We start from the raw sequence: 20859 nt of genomic DNA, 5'->3' as shown, positions 1-20859 counted from the left end.
CTGGCTTGAGCTTGCGCAGGCTTTGTGCACGCTGTCACAGTTGCTGTGAGTTCTTTGGCTGGCGTGGAACTTTCTGTGTAGACCAGACTGACCCCAGACTCAGAGAGTTCCTGTCTAACCTCCTGAGTGCAGGAGTTACAGGCTTGCGCCACCTATCACTTCCGGTTGATAGTTCTAAGTGGTACATCTGCCCTGCTGTATACCAAACAAAACTAAACTAACAAAACACTGTTTCCTAAGCCACCATCTCTGGCCCTCAGAGTCTTTCTCTCCCCCTTCCACTAAGATCTTCGATCCTTGTAGGGAAGGGTGTGATACAGATATCCCGTTTAGGGCTGAGCACTCTGAGGTTTCTTGTTCTCTACACACTGACTAATTACAGTCTCTATTCATCGCTTTCTGATGTAGGAAGAATCTCTGGTGAGGACTGAGAGATACACTGATCTTTGGGTGCAGCAATATGTCACTAGGAGTTGTTTTAGTGCGCGTAGGTTTTCTCGTAGGACCTGTGACCTATCTTGCCACAGGTTCTTGGCCTCATTAACAGAGCCAGGCATATGGAGTGGGCCTTAAATCCAATTAAGAAAGTGGTTGGTTATCTCCGTAATGGGTGTGACACTATTACACCATTGGGCACATCTGGCCAGTTAGGTTGTTACTGTAGCTCACAGGGTGCACAGCTGGGTGAGACTGATGATTACTTTTCTTTAGAAGTGATGGATCATTACAAGGAAAACAGCATGCCTAGCCCTTCCAGGACTGTGAAAGCCAGCTAGCTGTTTTCAATATGGATTTTTGTTGTTGTTGTTGTTCTTTTGTTAAATTTTTAATGAAAATACTGCATCCTTTCCCCCGCTTCATTGCTTTCATGCATCCCTATTCCCACTTCCTCTCAAATTCATGGCCTCTTTTTCTTTAATTACTATTGATATTGTCTTAGTTAGGGTTACTTGCTGTGATGAAATACCATGACCAAAGTAACTTGGGGAAGAAAGGCTTTATTTGGCTTACACTTCCACATCGTAGTCATCACTGAAGGAAGTCAGGACAGGAACTCAAACAGGGCCGGAACCTGGAGGCAGGAGCAGATTCAGAGGTCATGGAGGGATGCTGCTCATCATGGCCTATTCAGCCTGCTTTCTTATAGAACCCAGGACTAGGAGCCCAGGGGATGGCACTACCCACAGTGGGCTGGGCCTTCCCTCCTCAATCACTAATTAAGAAAGTGCCCTGTAGGCTTGCCTAAAGCCGTATTTTACTAAGGCCTTATCTTTATTGAGGCTCCTTCCTCTCAGATGACTTGAGCTTTTGCCAAGTTGACATAAAACTATCCAGCATAGACATATATTCAAATATATACATAGATGCAACCTGCCGAGTCGGTTTAGTGTTACTTGTACGCATATGTTTCTGGGGCTGACCACTGGTATTAGATGACCAATTGGGGGCCTCATCCCTGAGAAAGACAATTCTTCCTCTCTCCACAGTCATTAATTGCCTGTAGTTCTTCATATAGGAGTGGATCCCCAGGAGATTTTTCCTGTCCACATTGGGATGTCAACTGGAGTTGGAATTGTTCAGGTTTGGTTTAGGCAACAATGTTGTTAACCTCCATGTTTTATGAATCAAGGGTATGGTGTCTTCAGCAATAGGATCTTAACCTCAAATTCTGGAAGGTAACCAAAATCAATGATAATAACCTGTAATGTTTGTAGGTCTATGTGGCCCCATTGGTCAACAACTTCACAAAGAAGTAGCCCATTCCTGCATTGGGGTTTTTATTTGGTAATGTGTGGTTATAGGTTAAGTGTGTGTGTGTGTGTGTGTGTGTGTGTGTGTGTGTGTGTGTGTGTGTGTGTGTCTTTTCCAAAAGGATTTTAGTTAGTTATTGCTCTCAGTATTCCCTCCTATCCTCCATCCCCTTAATCTCTCCTATTCTGTTTTCCTCTTTCCCCTCTTTCTACCCTTATATTCTGTCTCCCCTTGCTTGAAAGAGTCTCCGCTCCTACATGGCCTTTTACTGGTGTCCTAATCTGTATGGGCATTCCAAATGAAACACACAAAGTTCCTATTTCAGAGAAAACATGTGGTTTGTCTTTCTCCATCTGAGTTTTCTCACTCAAGGTAATGGCTTCCAGTTCACAATCCATTAACCTGTGGATTTCATTTTCCCTAAATTGAATATTATTCCATTGTATGAGTGTACTGCACCTTCACTATCTGTTCACCAGCTGATGGACTATATGTATGTCTAGCCTGCTTCCATCCTCCCCTCCCCTCTCTAAGATGAGTAGCAGCTGCAGGCACTGTGCTGACCTGAGCTGTCAGAGTGTCTCCACGTTACTCGGTGATGTAGTTGGAGAGCCCATGACCATACCCCAGCCAAAGCTCTTGGAAACATGGTGTTATTTTCTTTTTTAGTGAGGTCTTTATGAATCATGCTCCATTCACCTTTCTCACTGGCTTTAATTTCTGAGGCTCTAGAACTGAATGTTTTGGCTGTCAGATCCTCTTTGCATCTCAGCAGCAAGTTTGGTGAGATGGCAGCTGATAGCGGGTAGAGAGGTCTGTCCCGCTCACCATAGAGGGGAGCTATACAGAGTTCACACATGTGTCTGTCTTGGGTTCAGTGGTCTAACCACTGAGTGACAGAAGGTGCTGCAGCACCTTGACAGAAACTTTGCTGGAGGGTCCCAACCCACATCTTCATGACCTCAGTGCCATTGGGACACTGGGTTTTGTTAAGTTTCTGTTACCCTGTCTCAAAAACACCTACATTGACCTCATAGAATCTGATGCTCTGATTACAGAACTCACACAGTAGTCGGGCTGGGCAGTACTTCAAGACTGTTCCCCTTATGGCTATTCACAATGACCTAGTTTTCCATTACAGCCAAGGGAGGTCCAGTGCCAAGTGTGTCTTGTGTTTTGTGGACTTCCAGAATGCAGTGGATTTTAGAGAGCTTGCAGAGGGCATCTGTCCTTATTGAAAAACTCTTAGACCAGGGAGACTTCATTATCCCTTGTGGCCAAGTTTTCATACAGGATTAATTGTGCTCAGTAACACTTGGCATCCAGCTCTTCCATTCTGGTGCTGGATCAGTGTTGCAAGTGGGATTTGGAACCAGCAAAAAATGTTTCCTTATGTCTTCTTTATGGGGCATCTCATAGCTGGTTGAAAATCCCCTCCTCCTCCTGTGAGAATGCTGGTATGACGACTTCTTTCTAATTTTATCAAATACAGTATGTCCAGAAACAAAACAGAACCATGTTTCTGCATGTGCTTCCTGGCAGAAATGGTGCTACATCGTCTCAGGATAAAACTGTGAATTTTTTAAGAAGAAGCAACATAATGTGATTACTTAAGGGCAGCAAATGGGATGCACAGCCTGGTTGCTGGAGTCTCTGGGGTCTTTGTGGCCTGAAGACATTGATAGTGATTTGTGAGAGCTGAGGTCCTAACTATAGGTGGAACCCTCCCTTAGCTTGCAGGGTTCTGGGTAGAGAGCCAAGGTGTGGTAGGCAATGTTGCATTCCTAAGAGAGTCACATTGTCACAATATTTATTTATTCATTCACATGACATAAGCCAAGTGTGTGCATGTGTGAGATTGAGACAGGTGTGGTACATCACTCACAAGAAGGAATGCAAGGGGCAAAAACTGTGTACCTGGGCCCAGTTGTCTAGAGGCTGTATCAGGAGGGAGACTGAACTGGGAGACATAAATCTCCTCACATCACCACCTCACTGAGCTGAGGGACCTCATTTACACTGTCGTTCCTCAAACATAAGCCAACTTCATCCTGGGGTTCACCTCTAGAAGCAGTGAGCTTTTCTAACATTGGAAGCAGACTGGCAACCTTGAGCTTAAGCAGAGTAGACTATTGCATTTAGTGGAGAGTTTAAATAGGACACTTCTAAGACAGTTTTAGGTTTTTTACAAATGGCGAATTGGGATAAAGTAGGAGAAGCATACAAGCATACATCTTAAGAGCACTATCAGTAATCATTTTAACACTTTAAGATAATGTTTTTGAAATTATTTTAAGAGGCTGGAGAGATGGCTTAGCAGTTTGGAGTACTGACTGCTCTACCAGAAGACCCAGGCTTCATTTCTGTTCCAGAGGAGCTAATGCCCTCTTCTGGCTTCTGTGAGCACCACGCACTCACGTGGTGCATAGACACACATGCAGGCAAACAAACAAACAAACAAACAAACAAAACATACATACATACATAAAATTTAAAAACTAAATATTTTGAATAAAGATATATGAGAATTTTGCCTTTTCTTTTTTCCTAGGATGTCTTTGAGTCTCAGCGTGGCTCTGGTTCTGATCTTACCTTCATATAAAACTCACTTGTTATGGTTTGAATGAAAATGGCCCTCATAAGCTTATACATTCAAATACTTGGTCTCCAGTTGATAGAACTATTTGGGAAGGATTAGGAGGTGTGCCCTTGTTGGAGGAGATGTATCAGTGGGGGGGTAGACTTGGAGGTTTCAAAAGTTCACACTATTCTCAGTGTTTTTCTCTGCCCTGTGCTTGTGTGAATCAAGATGTGAGCTCTCAGATACTGCTCTAAGGCCATGCTTTGTAGACTGAAGCTTCTCGGTCCCGCCTGGTCCCACTCAGAGAGCAGCTGTTTTTATAAAATAATCATTCAGAGGCTTAATATCAGTTACAAACTGTTTGGTCTGTGGCTCAGACTTTTTGCTAGCTGGCTCTAACATCTTGAATTAACACATTTCTGCTAATCTACATATGGCCACGTGTCTCATGGCTTTAAAAGTGTCTAAAAGAACACTTGTGTACTATTACATCTTGCTCCTCAGCAGCTTGCAGTGTCTCCTCTGACCTTGCCTCTCTTGTCACTGTATCTCTCTTGGATTACGTGCCTGGTTATATCTTGTGTTGCCATAGGCCAAAATAGCTTCTTTATTAACCAATAGTAGCAACACATATTCACAGCGCACAGAAAGACCATCCCACAGCAATACCTGTCTCCTACCATGTTCCTACTCTGATGGCCATGAACTAATCCTCTGGAAGTGTAAGCCCCAGTAATAATTTCTTCTATAAATTGTCTCAGTCATGGTGTCTCTGCAGAGGAATTGAAAAGTAACTAAGACATAAGTTCTTCAAAGATTCCTTGCATTAATTGTGTGTGTGTGTGTGTGTGTGTGTGTGTGTGTGTGTGTGTGTGTGTTATATTGTATCAAACACTTTTTACTCAAAGGTACTAAAGCTTTGTTTGATTTTGTTTTTCTCTTTGGAGTGCTAAGATCATGCATCCTTTGCTTCTCTGTGGTTTGGTTCTGTCCTTGACTTCCGACCTTGGAAATTATGATTGTAACTGACAGAAAGAACATCTAGGGTGACTTCATGAATTCAGTTCTTATGGAAAGAACACTGACTGTGTATATAGATAGAATTCCCTGTATATGTAAAAGGCCTTTTACATATTCTTTTATTTAAAAGATATTTATTGACCATTTACTGCATGCCAGCACTATTCTGAATGCTTGAGTTATATAAATTAAGCAAATCTTTGTTCTTGGAACATACATCTCAGTGACAACTGTACATCACTCCTAGTCCTTATGACAACTCTTCAATATAGATATTGGCACAACCGTTTTTCAGGTGAGAAGAGAGATACTCCAAGGATAATCCTGGCAGCAGATGATGAGTGTGGTAATGTCTAGCATAGCAGACTGTTGAAGGGATTCAGAAAAAGTCAGGCTTATTACAACCTGAGTTTAGTCAATAGGAGACTTCCTGGAATGTACGAGTTCTAAATTGCTCTTAGATGAAGCCATTATTTAAATTCCAGGGCAGAAATGTAATACTCGTTTTCTTTGATTTGGAGCAAGGCAACAGAATGACAGAGAGAGAGGCAGGTGAGGGTGAAAACCAAGTGTTACTTACTGTAGTCAGGAGCCTCCACTACACTTCTGGAATGGCAGAGGTGGGCCTGACTTGAGTCTGTTGGAACTGGGATCCTTCATCCAGAAAAGAGAGCACAGTGATTGATTAGCAATATCTGCATGGGAATGACAGGATCACCACTCAGTTTCACGCTAGTATGCCAGGTACATTATAACACTGATGTGATTATGTTGATTACATTAGTGCCCCGAACTGAATCTTTAGAAAAGTTCTATTAGAATTACAGGAGAGATTACTAATACATGTTGGCTTGATTGTTTGGAGACTTAGATAGGAAAAAGGAACAGAAAGTAGAAAAATTTAGGTTAAAATGTTGATGGTATATTTTGAATACAATTGTGTAAAGCTTGTGTTTATTAAAGCAGTGGACAATTAGAAAACAGAATTTAACTTCCCTTAAAGACCTTTGAAAGATTTCTTTATTGAGAAAGATTTGCTTTACAATGTCTTGCACGTATTTAGTATGTGAAACCATTTGAAGCCATCACCGAGATTAAGAGTGATCAAAAACCTAGGCCCAGCTGTATATGCTCTTAGTCCTAACTGCTTGAAAAAGCTGAATCAAGAGGATAACTAGTACTCAGGAATTAAACTGAGCAATATAACAAGACAGGGAGACCAGGGGGAGGGGACGAAGCCACATTCATGTTTTGTTTGTGTAAGTTTCCTCGTACCTATTTATAATCACTCTTATCTACTCTATACTTTTTCCATTCCCACACAATGATACATGTTTTCTTTCTTTTTAAAATTTTCCTTCTTGAGATTTATTTGTTTTTATTTTATGTGTTTTGACTGCATGTATGTCTGCACATCATGTATGTGCAGTGACCTCGGAGGATAGAAGAGGATGTTAGATCCCTTGGAGCTGGAGTTACAGGTGGGTGCTAGCCATCATGTGAGTGCTGGGAATTGAACTCTGGTCCTCTGGCAGAGCAGTCTTAGCTGCTGAGCCATCTTTCCAGCCCCAATACATGGTTTCTATTGCTATGCTTTAGGTTGCTTTCTTAGAAATTTTACACAAATGAAGTCATGTAATATGTATTCTTCTTGTGAAGGAACTAGTCTAGCTTAAATCAAAGCATAACAGTGAATTATGTTTTATTCACTGACTTAATTCTTTGAGATCCATTCATGTTGTAGCATGTAGCTGTAGTTCACTGTTTAATTACCAAGTAGAATCATGATCCTCATCTGGAGATACCATAATTTACCTACATCTCTGCTGATGGACATTTTTGTTATTTCTATTTTGGGGGCTATTATGAACATCTGCAAGTAAGTCTTTCTATGGATTTGGGCTTTCCTTTCTCTTCTTTTAGTATCTAGGGGTGGAATGGCTAGATGTTACTTCATCTGAAAATTTTAAGCAATACACCAGCATTTCCAGAGTATCTGTTGCATTTTACATCCCCACACTCCCCCCAACCTGGTGGTGTATGAGACTTTAGTTTTTCCACGTATTCAGCAAGTATCAACTTGGCCAGATTTTTTCTTTTATTATTATTTTTAGGACACACGTGTGTGCCTGTGAGGGGCTATATACCCACACATAAGTGAGCACTGGTGGCAGCAAAGGCTGGAAGTGTCAGATCTTTGTTAGCAGGTGCTGCAGGCAGTTGTGAGCTGTCTATGTGGTTCCTGGGAACTCAGGTCCACTGCCAGAGCAGTGTGCACAGAGCAGTGTGCGCTCTTAACCACTGAACTGTCTCTTCAGCCCCTTGGCTAGTCTTTTAGCTTTAATCTTTTAATAGTGTATCGTGGTATTTCATTATTGATGACAGATGATGTTGAGTCTTTTCATGGCCTCCTTTGCTTTTCATGTATCTTCTTTTTTGAAGTGTATATTGAAATGTTTTGCTCCTTTTATGCTGGGTTTTTCTTAATGCATTTCTAAAATTTTTTTAGATAATCTCAATAAAAGTCCTTTATCAAATATTTGGTTTGTAAGTATTATTTCTCAGGCTGTGCCTTGTGTTTTCATGTCTTTTAGAGAATAGAAGTTTGGATTTTGTTGCTATCCAAATTACCCCTTGTATCTATACGTAGGGATCATGCTTTAGGCATCGTATTTCATGTAATAGAGGGTCAGAAGGGTTTTCTCCCGTCTCTATCTATAAATTTTGTAGTTTGTGATTTTACTTTTATGTTTCTGATCCATTTTGAATTTTTTGAGAGTGTGGGGTAGGGATGACAAACAATCTCTACAATGTGCTCTGGTTGGTTACTAGGTGAACCAGGCCAGCCTTGAACTCACAGAGATGGGCCTGCCTCTTCCTTTGCTTCCCCAGTGCTGGAATTAAAGGCATGCACCACCATAACGTTTGTGTTCTCGTTGGGTTGTGCTTTTGTCTTGTTTGTCTGCTTCTTCTTCTTCCCTGGGATTAAAGGCGTGCGCCACCACCGCCCGGCTTTGTCTGCTTCTAATATGGAAATCTAGTTGTTTTTCTACCGTTTCTTGGAAACGTTTCATTTCTCCACTAGATTGTATTGTATCTCTGTCTGCAAAAACGAGTTGTATATGATGTGTGCATGGATATTTGGGTTGTTTGTTCTGTTCCCAGAGTAGGGTAGCATTGTCTTGGTAATTGGGAATTGATAAGTCTTGAAATTAGATATAAACCTTCTCCATCTTCAAATTTATTTTGGTTATTGGTGATCTTCTGCAGCAAAATTCTACAAACATTTTAGAATCACTGTTTCTAGTGCTACAAACATAAGGTAGAATTTTGGTTAGGACTATATTGAATATCTAAATGTAGAGAATTTACACTTTAAAAACTATACCCATGGAGTTTGGGGTCTAGCTAAGTGGTAGAGTGGAGTTTGGAATCTAGCTAAATGGTACAGTTTACCTGGCCTGTGCAGGGCTCCTGATTCCATTCCCCAACACTGCAGGATTCACCCAAATAAGGTCAATCTTTAAAGGGTTTGTTTCTTCCTTTTAGTTTTTTTTTTGTTTGTTTGTTTGTTTTAATATTTGTGTGTGAGGGGTGGGGCATGTTTGCATCAGGAAGTGCTTGTGGAGGACACAGGTCATCTCTCCAGAGACCATTCTTCCCTTTCACCATGTGGTCAGATTTAGTCTTCGATATTATATATTTTTGTTGCTTCAATAAATGCTACTTTAACATTTCAGTTCTGACTACAGATTGTAAGTGGATAGAAATACACATGTTTTTGGACATTATTCTTGTGATCTGTAATATTACAGATTGAATCAGATTGTCTACATCGATCCGGGGTTAGAAACCTTTTTCTTCAAAGTCCTTTAGCAGTTATTTTCAGCTTGTGGGTTGGATGGTCTGTGGTGGTGGCTTCTCTGCCTGCTGTAGGGAAAACAGTCCTGGTCACTACATAAGCAAATGGGGGTTGGGGAAGTTCCTGACCGCACTTAGTCATGGAAATTTCTCCAGGATGCCACCCTTGACCACAGGTAACTGTGCCATCAGGGAGAAATGGACAGATTGCTCGGCCTTCTCCAATTTTCCTTGTCTTGTCTTTCCTTTCTTTGTCGTGCTGTCTAGGAGTTCTTGTAATGATGTGTTGGGTAGAATGGAGGGAAGCAGTTCTGCACCTCTCATTTATAATTGCAGGGGAAGCACTACTGCATCTCAGCGCCAGGGGTGAGTGCTGGGGTAGGTCCCTTCTAAGTCTCCTTTCAGGTGGGGGAAGTTCAGAGCTAGTTAGAGTTTGCCAGAAGTTAGTTATTTTCTCTTTCTTGCTTTTTCTGTTCCATCAGTACTGGAATTTCTCAAATGGTTTTTCCATGTTCACAGAGTAATTACGTAGGGTTTCTTCTTTAGTTTGTGAGTACAATAATCAGCCTGATAGGATAAGCTCCCTTTGTTTCTCTCTTTGTGCTGGAGATGAAACTGAGAGCCTTCCTTATATACCAAGAGATGCTGGGAATTTGGGAGACCAAGAGCATATTGAGAGGAATGGTTTCTCTTCCTCCGGCTGTACATTACCAGGTTGTAGCCTGGTCTCATTATTGCCAGATCGTCTCAGTTTTAAGGAGAAGTTGGAAATTTGATTTTTTTCCCTATGAAAAATTGTCAACTAAATTCTAAACCTGGGCTAGATATACATAATATAGAGCTTATACCATCTTTAAAAAAAGATTTATTTATTTATTTTTTTTTTTTTTTTTTTTTTTTTGTTTTTTTTGGTTTTTTCGAGACAGGGTTTCCCTGTGTAGCTTTGCGCCTTTCCTGGAACTCACTTTGTAGACCAGGCTGGCCTCGAACCCACAGAGATCCACCTGCCTCTGCCTCCCGAGTGCTGGGATTAAAGGCATGCGCCACCACCGCCCGGCTAAGATTTATTTTTATTGGATGTGTCTGAGTGTTTGCCTGCTGTGTATGTCTTCAGGTTTGTGTCTACTAAACCAGGAGGCTGGGACCTGAAGTTACAGGTGGTTTGGAGCCACCGTGTGGTGCTGGGAACTGAACCCAGATACCCTCTGCAAGAACAGTGTGTATCCTAACCCACTGAGCCTACCATCTTAATCCTTACGTGTGCATGATAGTTCACAATATTAAGTACATTCACACCATTGTGCAACCAACCTGTGGTCAGATTTCTTTGCATCTTGCAGAACTAAAACAACTTCTCCTTTCCCTCCCATCGGTGACGGCAGACTGCCAACTTCATTGGTCTTTCTTCACTTGATGCCTGGGGAGATCCCATAGTCCTGAGTTCAGAGGGCATTGGCTTGGCCCATTGTCCTTCGGGCTCATTCATGTAGCACGCGTCAGTATTTCTACCTGGAAATCCACAATTGAAATGTACAAACCAGATTTTGTTTATCCTTTCTATTTTTTAATCAATAAATACTAGTTTGCTTAACAGCTAGTTTATTGTCATTTACTTGGGTTGTTTTTTATTTATTTGTTTTGAGACAGGATCACACTCTGTAGCCCCAGCTAGCCTGTAACTGGCAGTATAGACTGGGATTACTTCAAACTCACAGAGATCTTACTGCCTCTGCCTCCCAAGTGCTAGGATTGAAGGTTTGCAAAACCATACCTAGCTGATAACTTGTTTAAAAAAAAATTTTTTTTAAGCATTATGCAAGCTAGCCAAAACATGACTCCCTCAACTGGATTTTGCACTGGTTTATATGGATAATAAAAATGAACATGAAAATTATTTAACTCATTATGTAGATTGTTAGAAAGTATAGAGGGCAGGGCTGTGGTGGCACACTCATTTAATCCCAGCATGAAGGAGCAGAGACAAGCGGATCTCTGTGAGTTCGAGGCCAGCCTGGGCTACAGAGTGAGTTCCAGGAAAGGCACAAAGCTACACAGGGAAAACCTGTCTCAAAAAAAAAAAAGAAAAGAAAAATAAAGTATAGAGGATCAAGCAACCCATGCAGTCACACTAAAAGGGCCATGTACTTGATATAGTAGAAATTTGTGGAACATCATGAGGTTTGTGATTTTGTGTGTGTGTGTGTGTGTGTGTGTGTGTGTGTGTGTGTGTGTGTGTGTGTATGTGTGTGTGTGTGTGTGTATGGCTGTTCCTTTAGATATGTGCATACATACATGTGTGCCTGTGTGTGTAGGCCTGAGGTGAACTCTGTGTATCATTCTTCAAGCACTGTCCACTTCGTTTTTAAAGACAGGATCTCTCATTGGCTTATAACTTGCCGAGTAGACTAGGCTGACTGCTCACCGAGCCCCAGGGACCCAAGTCTTGTTGCCTCCCAGCTTTGGGATTCCAAGTGTGCCCTAGCACACCCAGCTGTTTTGTTTTGTTTTGTTGTTGTTGTTTTGAATTATTTTTCAAGTGTGACTTCTGGGGATTAAACTCAGGGTCCCATGCTTGGGCAGCAAGCACTATACTGACTGATCCATCTCCCCGGCCCTTTCAAGATGTTTTCTGGATACTGAGCACTCATCTTTAGTATTAGCCTGGCTTAAAGCCAATAGCAAACTTGGCAATCATCATCCTCTCGTAGAATCTCCAACATACAGAACATCACCCGGGCCTTTGCCCAGAACAGGCACTAACTAAATGGCTATAGACTGGATGCAGCTTCATCAGTCCTGAGTTGGCTGTTCACTAATAGCTGAAAACACTGGTGTGGAAATTTAGTCGATGATTTGGATCTTCCACACTGAGCAGAGTATGGAGCCCAGTACATCGAGTTAAACTCCCTGCTCTGTGCAGGGATATGTAGTCACGAGGGTTCTACTATGCACCTTGATTTGATTATGGCTAAGGGTTTCCCTCATAGCTCATAGCAAAGAGTCACCTGGAGTGTTTGGATAAATACATCAAAGGCTGACTCCTGAGTACAACCAGTAGGGGTGTGTGTGTGTGTGTGTGTGTGTGTGTGTGTGTGTGTGTGTGTGTGTGTGTGTATGAGTGTGTAGTCAAACATTTTTGTTTTAGATGCTATAAAGAATGAGAGATCAAAGAGAACCCAGGGGACAAGGTGGGGGATAGTTCCTGTCTCCCCGCTAGCAAGTACTCCCCCACTCCCAGCCCTCTTCCTTGACTGAGTGAAGAGTTGATGAAAAGCTGAGCTTCCATGTTTACTCGGTCCTCTACCTTCACATTCACTGCCTCTCTGGCTGTGCCCTTTCTCTGGTAAACAGGAGCCCTTGGGACAGGGCTTTTGGAGTTTGCTTTGACGTGGATGCTGACTCTGGGATTTATGTCCTGATGTCCCTTTGAAGGCAACATTTAACTGCTGAAGAGATTTGCTAGATTTGTGGTCGGCCTAAATTAAATGTAAATATGCCACACCAGTGGGACATGTCACAGCAGTGGAAAGGCTCCTTGCTGCCTCCTCAATTCCTTTCTTCTCTAACTAGCCTCTTTGACCTGATAAAATTGTTTGGAGCATGATTCTCTTAGTGCTTTTTGTGGCAGGACCTTTTCTGGGATTTGTTTTGTTTTGTTTTTGTTTGTTTGTTGATTGCTGTTTGGTTTTGTGTGTGTTGAGTTTTGTTTTGTTTTACATTTTTAGATTTAGATGTTATCTCTGTATCAGTGTGGCCTGTCTGGGTTTTGTGGGCCTGGATGGGCCATGTGGGGTGTTCCTATTTACATTTCCTAGGTTCAGGACGCACTTGGAGGGAGCAGAGAAAAGCCTCCAGGTTAAGCCTTGGGAATTCTCTTAAAGTGAAGGCTGAGGTACATCCAGGTAGAAACAGAGCCCATCCCAAGGTGCATTTGAGACACCCAGCAACATGCTGCAACGGGTAGACTCCTGATGAGGACATTGTGTGCAAGAAGCCTCAACAGTCACAAGTGTCCTAGACTACTGGGGCTGTCTCTGCGGTCTTAACATTACTGCTAATGGAAAATGGCCATGGTGGGCTCTGAGTTGGCCCTGGAAAATGCAAGTGTGAGCACAAGTATCTAACCCACAGTCCAAGTGAAGCAAGCAACACCCCCATGACACGGAGGTGAACCTTGACCTCGGAGTTAATGCCGCCCCTTCAGCCAGAGCCACAAGTGACTTGGAAGCCACCTTCCCTATGTTGTTGTCACTGGGCAGTGTGTACTGTTTGCCTTTGTGCCACTTACATTGAATGTGACAATCCGAGAATTTCCTGTGTTCATTGTAGAGAGACAACACAAATCAGCAAAATAGAGGAAATAAAAATCACCCCGTCCCCAGCACTTAGCCACTGTTAGTTTTTTTAGGTTGCTAGCCTTCCTGTGGTTCTTCCTCTGTATGCAGATAGCATGCTCAGATGAGTGCCAGGGACATCTGTTTTAATGTAACTTGCTCTATGCACTACTTTTGAAAAATGTGCATGTGATACTTTTCTTTTGATGCTTAATATACCTGCCGTATGATTGGTAAGGACTCTGTTCCCATCTGCTATGTGGCAGCTTCCGCTCTCCTGCTGTGTACCCTACTCTGGATGCAGAGAGTGCCCAAAGATGAGTTCTTCTTTCCTCCCTCTCCCTCTGACCCCTGGCCTGTGTGTGTGTGTGTGTGTGTGTGTGTGTGTGTGTGTGTGTGTGTGGTGTAGAGTGTGTGTGTTGAGTATGAGGTGTGTATATGTGTGTGTGTGTGTGGTGTAGAGTGTGTGTGTTGAGTATGAGGTGTGTGATGTGTGGAGTGTGTGTGTGTGTGTTTGTGTGTGTGTGTGTGTGTGTGTGTGTGTGTGTGTGTGTGTGTTGAGTGTGAATGCAGGTGTACACAGTGGGAAGCCAGAGGAAGAGGTCAAGTATTCTGCTCTACCACTGACAAGCTCTCACTGTATTGCTTAGTTTTCGTCAACTGGCTATAAACTAGAGTCTGCCTGGGAAGAAGGAACCTCAGTTCAGGAATTGCCTTCATCAGATTGGCCTCTGGGCATGTTTATGGGGCATTTTCTTAGCTAATGCTTGATGTGGGAGGGCCCAGCTCACTGTGGGTGGTGCCATCTCTGGGCACGTTATCCCAGTTGTATCTTGCCCTGACTTCCCTCAGTCACGGCCTTTGACCTGGAAGTGTAAGTCAAATTAAGCCTTTGCCTCGCCATGTCCCTTTTGGCCCTGATGTTTAACCATACAAACCAAGAAGCAGACTAGGATACTAAACCTAGAGCTAGGCTGGTCCAACAGGCGCCTGGAAACCTCCCGGGTCCACCCACAGCCCTGGAGGTATAGGCAAATTCATAACCACAGCTAGCTTGTTTTTGGGTGCTGGGACTCTGAACTGGGCCCTCATGATTGCAGAGCACACCAGTGGCTGCTTCACCCCTATTCTTACGGGGAGTGGTATTGCCGAAACTGTCCTCCTGGAGAAGGTGAAGAGCTCAAAAGTCAGCTTGACCAAACAACCAAGAACCCAAATGGCTATTGCTGTTTTCTTAGCTACTGTAGAGCCTTGCAGAATAGCCTCAGGTCATAAGTATCCCTGCGTAGCTCCTAATTAGTATCGGCATGCTTCTTTGGCTGTATATTATCAATTATCAGCAAGACAATGGTAGGCCCTTGATAAGACTGTGGAATTTATTTTCTTCTAGAGTTATTTTTCGTGTAGCACAGGCCACAGCATCTTCTACTAAGAAAAAGAGAATAAGAATGATGTTTTAGATAATGTACCCTTTTTTCTGTTGCTCAGTTGTTGCTAGAAATATGTTTAAGTCTTTATTAAATTACGTCTGTGCACACATGTACGTGCGTTTGTGTGCTCGTTGCTGGTGGGCTCCTCTTGGCCCCTTTGGTGACTATCAAGGTTTGCTACCCTGTCTCGGAGGTTCAGCTGCTGTTGACTGTAGGTCTGTTTTGATACTCTCTGGAGAGCCAGTACTCTGGCTGTGAAGCGTGCTGGCTCAGCTCTGTTCTGAGAGTGTCACTGCGCTCTCTGTAAAGCCGTTGGAGCCATGTTGCCTTTCTGCCATTGCGAAGTTGGTCTGCAGTGAGGAGCCGGGAGATCTATTCTGTCACAGATATTTAATAATGATAAAACATGAGTGAAGCTTTTGAGAGCATTTCTGACAAGTAGCCCCTCTGCTGAAGACCTTGGCTGCAGGTTAGAATACTACTAGGAAATCAAACTGTTAAGCAAATAAATCTTTAGGTTGCTATTGAACTTGGGATGAGGCTTTGCCTATTTTTAATTTCCCAGTAGACTCGTGAATAACCATTACATGGCCTACTATTTTTATTTTTTAATTTTTTGGTCTTCATATTGTTAGTATTGTAGATTGGATGACAATTCTTTGTCCACAGTTATTTCAAGATTTCTGCAGATAGTTATTTATAAGAGATCTTAAAAAAAAAAAAAGCTCATTCATTCTTTTGCCATATAATTGTCTCTTTGCCTTGGCTGGATCTATTCAGTGAAGAAGAAAATTCAGAATTAGACGTGGAAAGAGGCCAAAAACAGGGGCAGAAGATGGCAGTGGAAATACCCAAATCAGGACACGTGTAAAGCACACTGTGATTGTAAAAGGGAGGAATCTTTTAAATAGATTTGTTCTGCCCCTACCCCTCTTTTTTCCCATGAGATTTATCTACTTTTGCAGCTTTGTGTAAGGCAGGGAACTGCTCCATGTTTATGAGGTCTCTTGTATGTTCTGCTGTCCATTCTGATCACTTTGCCCTTCTTTAGCCAGTATGGCGGCTCGTGAGGGTTAAAACAGTGAGAAAGTAGACCATCTGTGTTTCACCGGTTAGGTTCCTGACCTTGAGCTCTCAGTTTCTCTGTTATTTCTCCCTGTAGCCTTCTGCCTCTGCTCTTCTTTAGCTGTATAAGTCGGGTTCTTTTGGCATTCTGCACAGCTTGGTTTGGGAACTTGACTGGGGTGATGAGGGAATGAAGAACGGACAGACTTATAGACACATACCGAAAAGCCATGTGTGTGGGGGCCATGCTTTCTGATGGAGACATACGGTCTTAGTCACTGCTCTGTTGCTATGAAGAGACAGCATGACAAGGCAACTCTTACAAGAGAGAGCGTTTAATTGGGGCTTGATTACAGCTGCAGAGGTGTAGTCCATTATCATCACAGTGGCAGCAGGGTGCCAGGCATGGCACCGGATCAGTAGCTCAGAGCTACATCCTGATCAGCAGGCAGACAGTGAGGGGCTCTGCTGTGGGCTTTTTTTTTTTTAAACCTCAGAGCCCACCCCCAGTGACACACTTCCTGCAATAAGGCCACTCCCACTCCAGCAAGGCCACACCCCCCAATCCTTCTCATAGTGCCACTCCCTGGTGATTAAGCATTCATATATATGAGCTTATGGGGACCATTCTTAAACCACCACAGGCACCAAGAGCCACCACAGGCTTATTTAATCTCATAGGAGATGTTTGTAGCGGGGCAGTCTCAGAGGAGAAAAGAGTAGTTGACAATGTCTGTATACACTGTTACATTTGCCCTCTGGCCAGAGGAGGGCTCAACCAGTTCCCGCCGGCCTGAAGCATTAGGGTCCTTGGCATGGCAATGCTCCTGTCAACAATGCACATTTCATTTGGGGCCTCCTCCTCTCCCCACTGCGTCTCTTGTAGCCCAGGCTGGCCTCAGACTTCTCTTCTCCTGCTTTGATTTCCCAGGTGCTAGAAATGTCACTCATTTGCCATCGCCCCTGGTTTCTCTGTCTTAGTTTTTAAAAACCGTTTATTTGTTTTGTATACATGCATGTATTGTATGTGCTGCGTGTGTGTCACAGCGTGTGTGTGGAGATCAGAGGACAACCTGTGGGCCTTGGTTCTCTTCACCATGTGGGGTCTAGGGATGCCAAGTGCCTTTACCTGCCGAGCCATCTCACCAGCCCTTTTCTGCCCAGGGAAAGAGGAAGTTAGTGGAGACCTCCTGTGTTCTCGTGCAGAGAGATTGAGTGGCCCCGTTGTGGTGTGGGATAGAGGAGAGTAGAGACGGGCATCAGCTGCACTTCCTAGAAACAGAGAAGACGGCTGAGACCAGGGGAACTATGATGGCCTTTTGGACGAGGTCTTCTTTTTGTTTGCTTTGGTTTTTGTTTGTAGGGTTGAGAATTGAATCCAAAGCATCATATTATATATGCGAAGCATTCTTTCACTGAACCTTTCTCCTTGCCCTGTACAAGTTACTGATGTCCTTATCTATGAATTTAAGGTGATTAACATTGCTTTGGAGGCGATTTATAAGAAATAAATTATTTGTTGGCTACATCTGAGTGGAGACATCTATTCCTGTTACTGCAAGTCAGAACCCACCTTTGCCCTGCTGTGAGTTTTGAGGTCTTAGAGATCTGCTCCACCCAACATAGCCTCACAGAATACTTTAGCTCCCTTTGTACTTCACAGAACATATTTAGCTCAGCCTTCACTCAAGGCTTTGTCCATGTTCCTGATAGTGGATCCCCGCCCCCGCCCGTGCGCCCCCCGCCCCCCCCCCCCCCCCCCCCGACAGAGATGGATTGAATGAACGTTTTGACATGTTGGTCTTTCTAGGTATGTCTTTTTCTTGTTTGTTCAGTGCTCACTTGTTTTGTAATGAAACAAATTTCCTTGTGGTCTTCAGAGCCTCTTTCCTAACTGGTCACCTAGTATGGTGGGGTGAGGGGACTATAAGGAGAGAAGAATGCAGAAGCCCTAGTAGGTGAGTAGGTGATAGGCCCTCCCTGGCCATCTAGATGCTAACAAGTGCAGACTTGGGACTTGATGTCCCCATAGCCACTTCTGTACAGTGCTTGCTTTCTCTCTTAGCCACTCCCCCTGGTTTGAGTACATGACTAGGTGTTATGAAAGGAGAAGGTGCCTCACATGTAAAGGCTATTCAGTAACTCCTAGTAGTAAAGGAAGCTAGAACGCCATTCTGAGGAAGATTCTGCGTAGCCATTTAGCCTTTCCATCTCAAAGGTGACTGCACACAAGGTAGTAGAGAGACATATTGGTTCCTGGCACTGTAAGGTGAGCTTGTCCTTCCTGTTGATGACTTCAGTGATAAACATGTACTACTCCATATAGGCTCTGTAAGTGAAAGATCTGAAGCTGCATGGCCAAGTGACTGGGCCACTATTGTGAGTTTGAAGTTCAAGTGTGAGCAGGGTTAGTAGAGCTGGAGGATATTATCTCATGGTGTCTCATAGCTTGGTCAGTTTTGCTGGCTCTTGTCAGGAGATCACAGGAACTTCTTTACAAGATTGATTAAGTGACCTCATGACATGGCACCTGCTTTTGCAAAACAAGAGACCAAAGACAAAACACTGAAAGGTGAGATGTCTTTTAGGATTTCACTTCAGAAAAACCCATCATCCTATCATGTTAGTCCCTTCGGTGGGAGGGGACTACATTGGAGCTCCTCCCAGAGAGCTCCAGAGACAGTCAGATCCCGGGCTGCCTATCCAAAGTTGTATGGTGTTTCCAGTGAATGGTCTGTTGTTTGTTACCAGTCTGGCTCGTACCTGTCACATATTACTACAGGCATAAATTTAAGTAAGAGCTATGGAAACCAGTAAAGTAATGAGTGAGGGAAAAAGAGAGCTGTCATTTGCTTAAATTCACTAGAACCTTCAAAGAAGTCCCAATAAAGGATAGCTGATTAAAAAATCATTGTGAAGTTAGGCCTAGGTAAGGTCTGTAAAATTTTAAAAACAGCCATAAAAACTTAAAAACATTCACACTGCTTTTCAACTGTCTCCCTTTTTACTCCATTTCGAATAAACCCTGACTGGAAACCGTAGCCTTTGAATTGTGGGCATGATTTCTTCCAAGAAAAAATTTGTGTACTCCCAAACAGGAAGTCTAGATTCAAAACCAGATTCTCATTGTACTTTTAAAAAATAGATTAGAGAATGAATGCATGTGTTGAAGTGAAAGACTTTGAATTTATATGATTTTTTTTTTTTTTTTGGTCTGATGTCTTGCTCTTTGCACCTGGTTTCATGAATTCATCATTCCTGGTCTTAGATATGTTGGAAAAGGCAGTTTTAGCATGTGAGGTAGTCTCAATATTCTTATCTGTGAATTATTGCAAAAGGTAGTTAGTTAACCACTCTGTTCTAAGTGAAAGCGTGGCCACAACCATCAATTCTAAGATGTGTGGTTTCCCACCCTTTAATGTTTCAGGAATTAAAACACACTCTACAATCAGCGACATTTTGTAATTTAGCTGACAGTATACAGTTGCATCTTAAATTATAGCTTATGGCTTAGATTTGATAATGTATGATGTGTTTCATGGTATGTCCTAGAAAATATGTTAAATATCTGAGTTCTAGCTTTTTGTTAAAGTGGAGGTAGGTGTTTCTGCCCGAATTATGGCTTTGCTGAATCTGTTTTAATTTGTTAATAAAATTGTACAAAGCAGTGCAAACTCATATTTGCCTCGTCTTTCATGATGATAGGAAATGTGACATCTGGGTATCTCAGTCTCCTCCACTATGTATTGAGAGAAGTGACCTAAATTAGTTCCAGACTCTGTTTCAGCTTGAACATAAAAGTCTGACTCTTTTTTCCCTGTGGGAATGGGTTTTAGTTCTTGATCTATTCCTGCACTTTCTCATATGTCTTTTAACAGTGGAGAGAAATGGAATGGAGTGCATCAAGCCCGTCCAATAGACGGTTCCCTGTCTGGTTCTAGTAGGACAGAAGAAATAAGCTCTGGTGTTGTGTTGTATGGTTGGTTGACTACAGACAGTGATAATGTGCTGCGTACTTTCAAAGGCTAGAAGAAAGGATTTCAAATGTTTTCACCATAAAGAAATGGCAAATGCACCTGGAGGAGGCAGCTAGGATCCCAAAACTAGGGAAGAAGAAACCATAGGGATCAGGGATATTGATTTGAACATTAGATGTGTTTATCTTGATTTGAACATCAGGCAGTGTATATGTGTATTTAAGCATTACGTTGTGACTCATAAATATATACAGGTTTTATGTTTCAATTTTAAAAAGAATTTTCAAAGAAGTAAAATGGAAATAAACATAACCAACCTTTTTTAATAGTCCTCAACCTATGGGTCATGACCCCTTGGGGTCACATATCAGATATCTTGAATAGCAGATGTTTACATTATGATTCCTAACAGTAGTAAACTTACATTTATGAAGTAGCAATGAAATAATTTTATGGTTGGGGTCACCATAACATGAACTGTATTAAAGGGTCACAGTGTTTGGAAGTTTGAGAAGCACTATTTTATAATTTTATAATAAGTGCCTATGTAAGTAAAGTCCCAAGATCTTGAGTTTCCAGAGATAATACATTCCTCAGCCCTCTAAGATTATAGCTAAACATCGGGGCCCTTTGAGTTCAAGGTAAGGTTTATCTGGAGTTTTCCACTTTAAATTTAGACTTTTCTGTCTGATGGTTTTCTTTTCTCTTTGTACAGCTATATAATCAACTAAAGCTTTAAATTCCTCTGAGGTGGTGGGTTGTTTTTTTCAGCCTCAAGTCTTTGCTGGTTTCTTCTTCCTGAGTTCTATAGAGACTTTTGGACCCCATGTCCTAAGCTG

General features: G+C 42.5%; 1 protein-coding gene and 1 non-coding gene across 51 annotated transcripts in view; one reads left to right on the top strand and one right to left on the bottom strand.

Annotated features, from left to right (window-relative positions):
• Nucleotides 1–20859, top strand: part of Magi1 (membrane associated guanylate kinase, WW and PDZ domain containing 1) — a 650928-nt gene that overhangs the window by 432353 nt on the left and 197716 nt on the right. The window lies entirely within an intron of this gene.
• On the bottom strand, nucleotides 2278–2405 carry LOC121828420 (small nucleolar RNA SNORA44). The gene has a single exon (XR_006070893.1). It is a non-coding gene; the product is annotated as a small nucleolar RNA SNORA44 (small nucleolar RNA).

This window comes from Peromyscus maniculatus, chromosome 3, assembly GCF_049852395.1.
Source record: "Peromyscus maniculatus bairdii isolate BWxNUB_F1_BW_parent chromosome 3, HU_Pman_BW_mat_3.1, whole genome shotgun sequence".
NCBI lineage: Eukaryota > Metazoa > Chordata > Mammalia > Rodentia > Cricetidae > Peromyscus > Peromyscus maniculatus.
Note: the sequence above shows the minus strand (reverse complement) of the source record. Positions and strands in the feature narration are given on the sequence as shown.